The following is an 8,308-nucleotide window of genomic DNA, read 5'->3' as shown; positions in this document are numbered from 1 at the left end:
GGCTTTTTTGCTAGGTTCATTAAATGCTAAGGCTGTGTGCACACGTTGCGGATTTGATTGCAGATCTGCAGGGTTTTTTGCTGCACAGAATTGCATCAAATCCGCTGTGTAGTGCACAACCAATGTAAGTCTATGGGAGCCGCAGACTTGTTGTGCACATGCTGCGAAAAAGCTGCACAGAAACGCAGCTTTTTTTTCCGCAGCATGTCACTTCTTTTGTGCCGAACTGCAGCGGTTCTGCACCCTCAGACATTCATTGAGTCGGGCACATCCGCAGCAAAACTGCAGATGTAAAAAAGATTTGCAGTTTTGCTGCGGATGTGGGTCCGAGAAATGCTGCAGTTGGGGAGGAGGGAAGTGTGTGGGTGGTGACTGTGTGCGTGTATGTGTGTGTGGGCGGGGTCTGTGGGCTGTTTGGATGTGTGCAGGACTGTTCAGGTGTGTGCGGGTGGGGTCTGTGGGCTGTTCGGATGTGTGAGATGCTGTGCGGGACTGTTCAGGTATGTGCGGGGTCTGCGGGCTGTTCGGATCTGTATGGGTGTGTGCGGGACTGTTCGAATGTGTGCGGGGCTGTGCGGGTGTGTGCCTGGCTGTTTGGGTGTGTGTGGGACTGTTTGGATGTGTGCGGGGCTGTGCGGGTTTGTGCCTGGCTGTTCGGGTGTGTGTAGAACTGTTCGGATGTGTGCGGGGCTGTGTGTGTGTGCCTGGCTGTTCAGGTGTGTGCGGAACTGATCGGGTGTGTGCGGGGCTGCTCGGATGTGTGCGGGGCTGAGCGGGTGTGTGCCTGGCTGTTTGGGTGTGTGCGGGACTGTTCGAATGTGTGCGGGGCTGTGCGGGTGTGTGCCTGGCTGTTTGGGTGTGTGTGGGACTGTTTGGATGTGTGCGGGGCTGTGCGGGTTTGTGCCTGGCTGTTCGGGTGTGTGTAGAACTGTTCGGATTTGTGCGGGGCTGTGTGTGTGTGCCTGGCTGTTCAGGTGTGTGCGGAACTGATCGGGTGTGTGCGGGGCTGCTCGGATGTGTGCGGGGCTGTGCGGGTGTGTGCCTGGCTGTTCGGGTGTGTGCAGGACTGTTCGGGTGTGTGCGGGACTGTTCAGGTGTGTGCGGGTGGGATCTGCGGGACTGTCCGGATGTGTGCGGGGCTGTGCGGGTGTGTGCCTGTCTGTTCAGGTGTGTGCGGGGCTGTGCGGGACTGTTTGGATGTGTGCGGGGCTGTTCGAGACTGATCGTGTGTGTGTGGGACTGTTCGGGTGTGTGCGGGGCTGTGCGGGGAATTTTTTGGGGTGTGTGTGCAGGCATCATCCGATGGGACAACAAGTATGCAGCATCCAGTCTGCAGCTAATTCGGATGTAATCCGGACAGTGGCCACACACCCTACACTAGCCATACATCTATCAATAGATATATCTATCCAGATATATATAGATAGATATACGAATAGACTAGATGGTGGCCCGATTCTAACGCATCGGGTATTCTAGAATATGCATGTCCACGTAGTATATTGCACAGCCCACGTAGTATATTGCCCAGCCAAGTAGTATATTGCCCAACCACGTAGTATATTGCCCAGCCACGTAGTACATTGCCCAGTCACGTAGTATACAGCACAGAGCCACGTAGTATATTGCCCAGCCACGTAGTATATTGCCCAGTCACGTAGTATATTGCCCAGCCACGTAGTATATTGCCCAGTCACGTAGTATATTGCCCAGCCACGTAGTATATTGCCCAGTTATGTAGTATATTGCCCAGTCACATAGTATACAGCACAGAGCCACGTAGTATATTGCACATCGACGTAGTATACAGCACAGAGCCACGTAGTATATTGCACAGCGACGTAGTATACAGCACAGAGCCATGTAATATATTGCCCAGCGACGTAGTATACAGCACAGAGCCACATAGTATATTGCCCAGTGATGCAGTATACAGCACAGAGCCACGTAGTATATTGCACAGCGACGTAGTATACAGCACAGAGCCACGTAGTATATTGCACAGCGACATAGTATACAGCACAGAGCCACGTAGTATATTGCCCAGCCACGTAATATATTGGCCAGTCACGTAGTATATTTCGCAGCCACGTATGTCACAGGTTAAAAAATAAAAAATAAACATATACTCACCTTCCGAGGGAGCCCTTGTAGTCATGTTGCCTGTGTGCGGTGCACTTGGCAGCTTCCGGTCCCAGGGTTGGTAGTGTAGGACCCTTGATGACGTCGCAGTCACATGACCATGACGTCATGGCAGGTCCTTCTTGCGCATTACCCGTGGCATAACTCGGTCCGTTACCGCTGGCATTAACCCTGTGTGAGCGGTGACTGCGGGGAGTATGGCGCGGGCGCCAGGCACTAACTGCAGGGGAGTAGGGAGGGACTAATCGCGTCACTGATTGGTCGCGGCAGCCATGACAGGCAGCTGGCGAGACCAATCAGCGACTTGGATTCCATGACAGACAGAGGCCGCGACCAATGAATATGTGACAGAAAGAAGGACAGACAGAAGGACAGACAGAAAGACGGAAGTGACCCTTAGACAATTATATAGTAGATAGATGAAATGGATAGACAGATCTATATATAGATAGATCTATAGATGTATACATCTATCGTCAATCTGTGTGTAATTGAGTGTGGGTTGGACAAATGTGAAAGAGGAGGTTGGACAATAATGACATCACAAATCTTTTTTTTTTCTTCAATAATATATTTTTATTTAGCTTTTAAAAACGCGTCCAAAAATGCACAAAAACCACGCAAAAACCACCCAAAAAAATTACAAAATGCATCAAAACCGCGCAAAAAATGCACCAAAAACTGCACCAAAACGCATCAAAACTGCACCAAAACCGCAGCAAAAATGGCATCAAAAACAAAAACGCATGAAAACCGCACCAAAAACTGCATCAAAACATCTCAATAAACTGCATCAAAACCGCACCAAAAACTGCATCAAACCGCACCAAAAACTGCATCAAAACCGCACCTAAAACGCATCAAAACTGCACCAAAAACTGCATCAAAACCGCACAAAAAACCCGCATCAAAACCGCGCAAAAAACATGACAAAAATGCATCAAAAACGCAGCTGCGTTTTCTGCAAGGAGATGCAGATTTTGTGCAGAAAATTCTGCAACCAAATCTGCAATGTGTGCACACAGCATAAAACTGACCTACCATTATGATTCTCCAGGTCATTATGAGTTCATAGACACCAAACATGTCTAGGTTATATTTTTATCTAAGTGGTGAAAAAAAATTCCAAACTTTGCTAAAAAGAAATAAAATAATTGTGCCATTTTCCGATACCCGTAGCGTCTAGATTTTCTGAGATATCGGGTTGGGTGAGGGCTAATATTTTGCGTGCCGAGCTGACGTTTTTAATGATACCACTTTTGTGCAGATACGTTCTTTTGATCGCTCGTTATTGCATTTTAAAGCAATGTCGCGGCGACCAAAAAAACCATAATTTTGGCTTTTGATTTTTTTTCTTGCTACACAATTTAGCGATCATGTAATTTTTTTTTTTGTATTGAAAATAGCTGACATGTTGCGGCTTTGAAGTGGGCTCACCACCGAAGCCCACCTCAAAGCGGGGGATACTGCCAGCTGACGTACTATTCCGTCAGCTGTCAGAAAGGGGTTAATGAACAATATGTTTCAGTAAAAAAAAAATGGCGTGGGCTCCCGCACAATTGTCTGCGCCAGAGGGGAAAAGCAGATGGCCGGGGGCCAATATTTGTAGCCTGGGAAGGGGGTAATACCCATGGCTCCTCCCAGGCTATGAATATCAGCCCGCAGCTGTCTGCGTAGCTTTTACTGGCTATTAAAATAGGGGGATCCCCCTAAAAAATTACGTGTGGTCCCCCTATATTTTATAGCCAGAAAGGCTACGCAGACAGCTGCGGGCTGATATTCATAGCCTAGAGAGGGGCCATGGATATTAACCCCCCCCCCCAGCTACAAATACTAGCCCGCAGCCGCCCCAGAAATTGCGCATCTGTGAGATGCGCCAATTCCGGCACTTAGCCCCTCTCTTCCCACTCCCGTGTAGCGGTGGGATATGGGGTAATAAGGGGGTAATGTCACCTTGCTATTGTAAGGTGACATTAAGCCGGGTTAATAATGGAGAGGCGTCAATATAACGCCTATTCATTATCAATCTTATAGTAGTGAAAGAGTTAAAAAAAAGACACAGCCAGAAAAAAGTATTTTAATATTCTTAATTTAACCATACTTACCATACTTCAGCGCCTGCAAAAAACGTAAAATAATAAACCGTATACTCTCTGTCCGACACAGTCCAATTAATAACGAGTGTCCCACGATGATCTCCTCTATAGAACAGTGACACCGGGTGATGTCACTGCTCTATAGGACCCTCAGTGACACACTGACAGGAGATTATGGCTCCTGCAGTGCATCACTGAGGTTACTATAGTTCACTGGTCTCACTTTATGGCAATTGCTGCGTGGGAACTTTGAGTTCATGCTTCTGTGCAGCATGAGATGGTACATTGTCATGCATGAAGATGATGAGCCTGGGATGTGCTTGGTGCACGGGGGGGGCGGTGAGCCCGGGAAGTTGCTCGGTGCTCAGGGCCGGTATTTCTCTGCTCTGATATTTGTCTGCTGAGGGAGAGACAGCAGTCAGAATACCTGGATGGATGATGTGTGATATTAGGGGCAGTGGTGAAGAAAAAAAAACTCCAAAAGGTCAGGGAGAAGATACAGTTAGATGGAATGAATTTACAAACACTGCAAATTAAGAAAGAAATAAAAAATGAAAAGATGTATAAGCCTGCTGGGTGAAAAAAAGCCAAAACATCACACCTCTACATAACTATCATGTCGTAAGTGTTACAGCAGCTTTTTCAAGGCCATGCAGCAACCAGAAAACAAAAGGAACATGCAGTAAAGTCAAGTGCTTTGTAACATAAATGCCTGCTAACAGAAAAATAAAATTATCATATATACCAGAGGGTCCTTAATGGTGAATTGGCTATGATATATTGTGGAATTCCTATTGCGGCCCTTTTCTGAAGAAGCTATTTAGCGAAACGGCGCTCGTCAGGCGCAGGGTCCGGTACAGTCTCTACACTCACTGCACGCCATTCCAGCATTCAACTGCAGGTAACCTCATTCTTTGACCTACAACCATTATCTCTGTATAATGGGGTCAGCCCCCTCTCTGTGCATATATCTTGTAACAGCCGCAATAGGAATTCCACAATATATCATAGCCAATTCACCATTAAGGGCCCTCTGGTATACACTACAGTATATGATAATTTTATTTTTCTGTTAGCAGGCGTTTATGTTACAAAGCACTTGACTTTACTGCATGTACCTTTTGCTTTTTGGTTGCTGCACGGCCTTGAAAAAGCTGCTTTAACATTTATGAGATGATATCTATGTAGAGGTGTGATGTTTTTCCTTTTTTTCACCCAGCACCCATACATCTTTTCATTTTTTGATTTCTTCCTTGATTTGCAGTGTTTGTAAATTCATTCCATCTAACTGTATCTTCTCCCTGATCTTTTGGGTTTTTTTTCTTCTTCCCCTGTCTTTTTAAAATTCAGTTTTTAATTTTTTATACTTAATAAAAAATATTATTTTATTCCTAAATGTTTTTCAGTCACTTTGTACCAGTTTTGGTAGAAAATGTAGTGTATCTCCACTTACATAACAGCTGATGGGTTCTCAATCACCCCAGTGTAGGGGATAAGGAAGTGGAGGTGGATTAGCAAATGGCGCCTCCTGACTGCAACCCAATATTAGCCCTAACGATTTTGATTAGGAAATGGGGCTTGATGCCTGCACCTAAATATTAGCCCTAACAATTTTGGTTAGCAAATGGAGCCTCCTGGCTGCAACCCAATATTAGCCCTAACGATTTTGATTACGAAATGGGGCCTGGTGCCTGCACCCCATTATTATCCCTAAAGATTATGATTAGCAAATGGGCCTTCTGGCTGAAACCCACTACTAGCTCTAATGATTTTGATTAGGAAATGGGGCCTGGTGCCTGCACCCGAATATTAGCCCTAATGATTTTGATTAGCAAATGTGACCTCCTGAGTCATTACACTCTGTGGTAGACCTCTGACCTGTCCCCACCCACTATCCTCATAAGTAATGTCCACCCCGCTCATCATATCATCATACAGCACCACTATCCTAGCCAAAGTCCTAATCAAAGCATTAATGGAAACACAATCATTTACAGAAATGTGACCGAATTTTGCTGACTTTGAGAAAATAAAAGCAAAGCAATACTACAGGGATCAAAAAAGAAGAAAAACATACAAGGCAAAGAACTACTAAAAATATGGCTTTATTAAAGGGAATGCCAATGATTACACAATCATAAAAAATAAAAACAGAAAAAACCACATCCGCGTAGCACAGGATTACAGAGCTGTATATATACAGGTCCTTCTCAAAAAATTAGCATATAGTGTTAAATTTCATTATTTCCCATAATGTAATGATTACAATTAAACTTTCATATATTATAGATTCATTATCCACCAACTGAAATGTGTCACGTCTTTTATTGTTTTAATACTGATGATTTTGGCATACAACTCCTGATAACCCAAAAAACCTGTCTCAATAAATTAGCATATTTCACCCATCCAATCAAATAAAAGTGTTTTTTAATAACAAACAAAAAAACCATCAAATAATAATGTTCAGTTATGCACTCAATACTTGGTGGGGAATCCTTTGGCAGAAATGACTGCTTCAATGCGGCGTGGCATGGAGGCAATCAGCCTGTGACACTGCTGAGATGTTATGGAGGCCCAGGATGCTTCAATAGCGGCCTTAAGCTCATCCAGAGTGTTGGGTCTTGCGTCTCTCAACTTTCTCTTCACAATGTCCCACAGATTCTCTATGGGGTTCAGGTCAGGAGAGTTGGCAGGCCAATTGAGCACAGTAATACCATGGTCAGTAAACCATTTACCAGTGGTTTTGGCACTGTGAGCAGGTGCCAGGTCGTGCTGAAAAATGAAATCTTCATCTCCATAAAGCATTTCAGCCGATGGAAGCATGAAGTGCTCCAAAATCTCCTGATAGCTAGCTGCATTGACCCTGCCCTTGATGAAACACAGTGGACCAACACCAGCAGCTGACATGGCACCCCACACCATCATTGACTGTGGGTACTTGACACTGGACTTCAGGCATTTTGGCATTTCCTTCTCCCCAGTCTTCCTCCAGACTCTGGCACCTTGATTTCCGAATGACATGCAAAATTTGCTTTCATCAGAAAAAAGTACTTGGGACCACTTAGCAACAGTCCAGTGCTGCTTCTCTGTAGCCCAGGTCAGGCGCCTCTGCCGCTGTTTATGGTTCAAAAGTGGCTTTACCTGGGGAATGCGGCACCTGTAGCCCATTTCCTGCACACGCCTGTGCACGGTGGCTCTGGAGGTTTCCACACCAGACTCAGTCCACTGCTTCCTCAGGTTCCCCAAGGTCTGGAATCGGTCCTTCTCCACAATCTTCCTCAGGGTCCGGTCTCCTCTTCTCGTTGTACAGCGTTTTCTGCAACATTGTTTCCTTCCAACAGACTTACCATTGAGGTGCCTTGATACAGCACCCTGGGAACAGCCTATTTGTTGAGAAATTTCTTTCTGGGTCTTACCCTCTTGCTTGAGGGTGTCAATGATGGCCTTCTTGACATCTGTCAGGTCGCTAGTCTTAGGGTACCGTCACACAGTGCAATTTTCATCGCTACGACGGTACGATCCGTGACGCTCCAGCGTCGTAACAATATCGCTCCAGCGTCGTAGACTGCTGTCACACTTTGCAATCTACGACGCTGGAGCGATAATTTCATGACGTATGTGCGATGTAGAAGCCGTTGGTTACTATGCGCACATCGTATACAATATATGTTACACCATGCGATCATGCCGCCACAGCGGGACACTAGACGACGAAAGAAAGTTTCAAACGATCTGCTACGACGTACGATTCTCAGCGGGGTCCCTGATCGCAGGAGCGTGTCAGACACTGCGATCTCGTAACTATATCGCTCGAACGTCACGAATCGTGCCGTCGTAGCGATCAAAATTGCACTGTGTGACGGTACCCTTACCCATGATGGGGGTTTTGAGTAATGAACCAGGCAGGGAGTTTATAAAAGCCTCAGGTATCTTTTGCATGTGTTTAGAGTTAATTAGTTGATTCAGAAGATTAGGGTAATAGGTCGTTTAGAGAACCTTTTCTTGATAAGCTAATTTATTGAGACAGGTTTTTTGGGTTATCAGGAGTTGTATGCCAAAATCATCAG

The sequence above is a fragment of the Ranitomeya imitator genome, chromosome 1, assembly GCF_032444005.1.
Source record: "Ranitomeya imitator isolate aRanImi1 chromosome 1, aRanImi1.pri, whole genome shotgun sequence".
NCBI classification, from domain to species: domain Eukaryota; kingdom Metazoa; phylum Chordata; class Amphibia; order Anura; family Dendrobatidae; genus Ranitomeya; species Ranitomeya imitator.
This window is presented reverse-complemented; position numbering follows the sequence as displayed.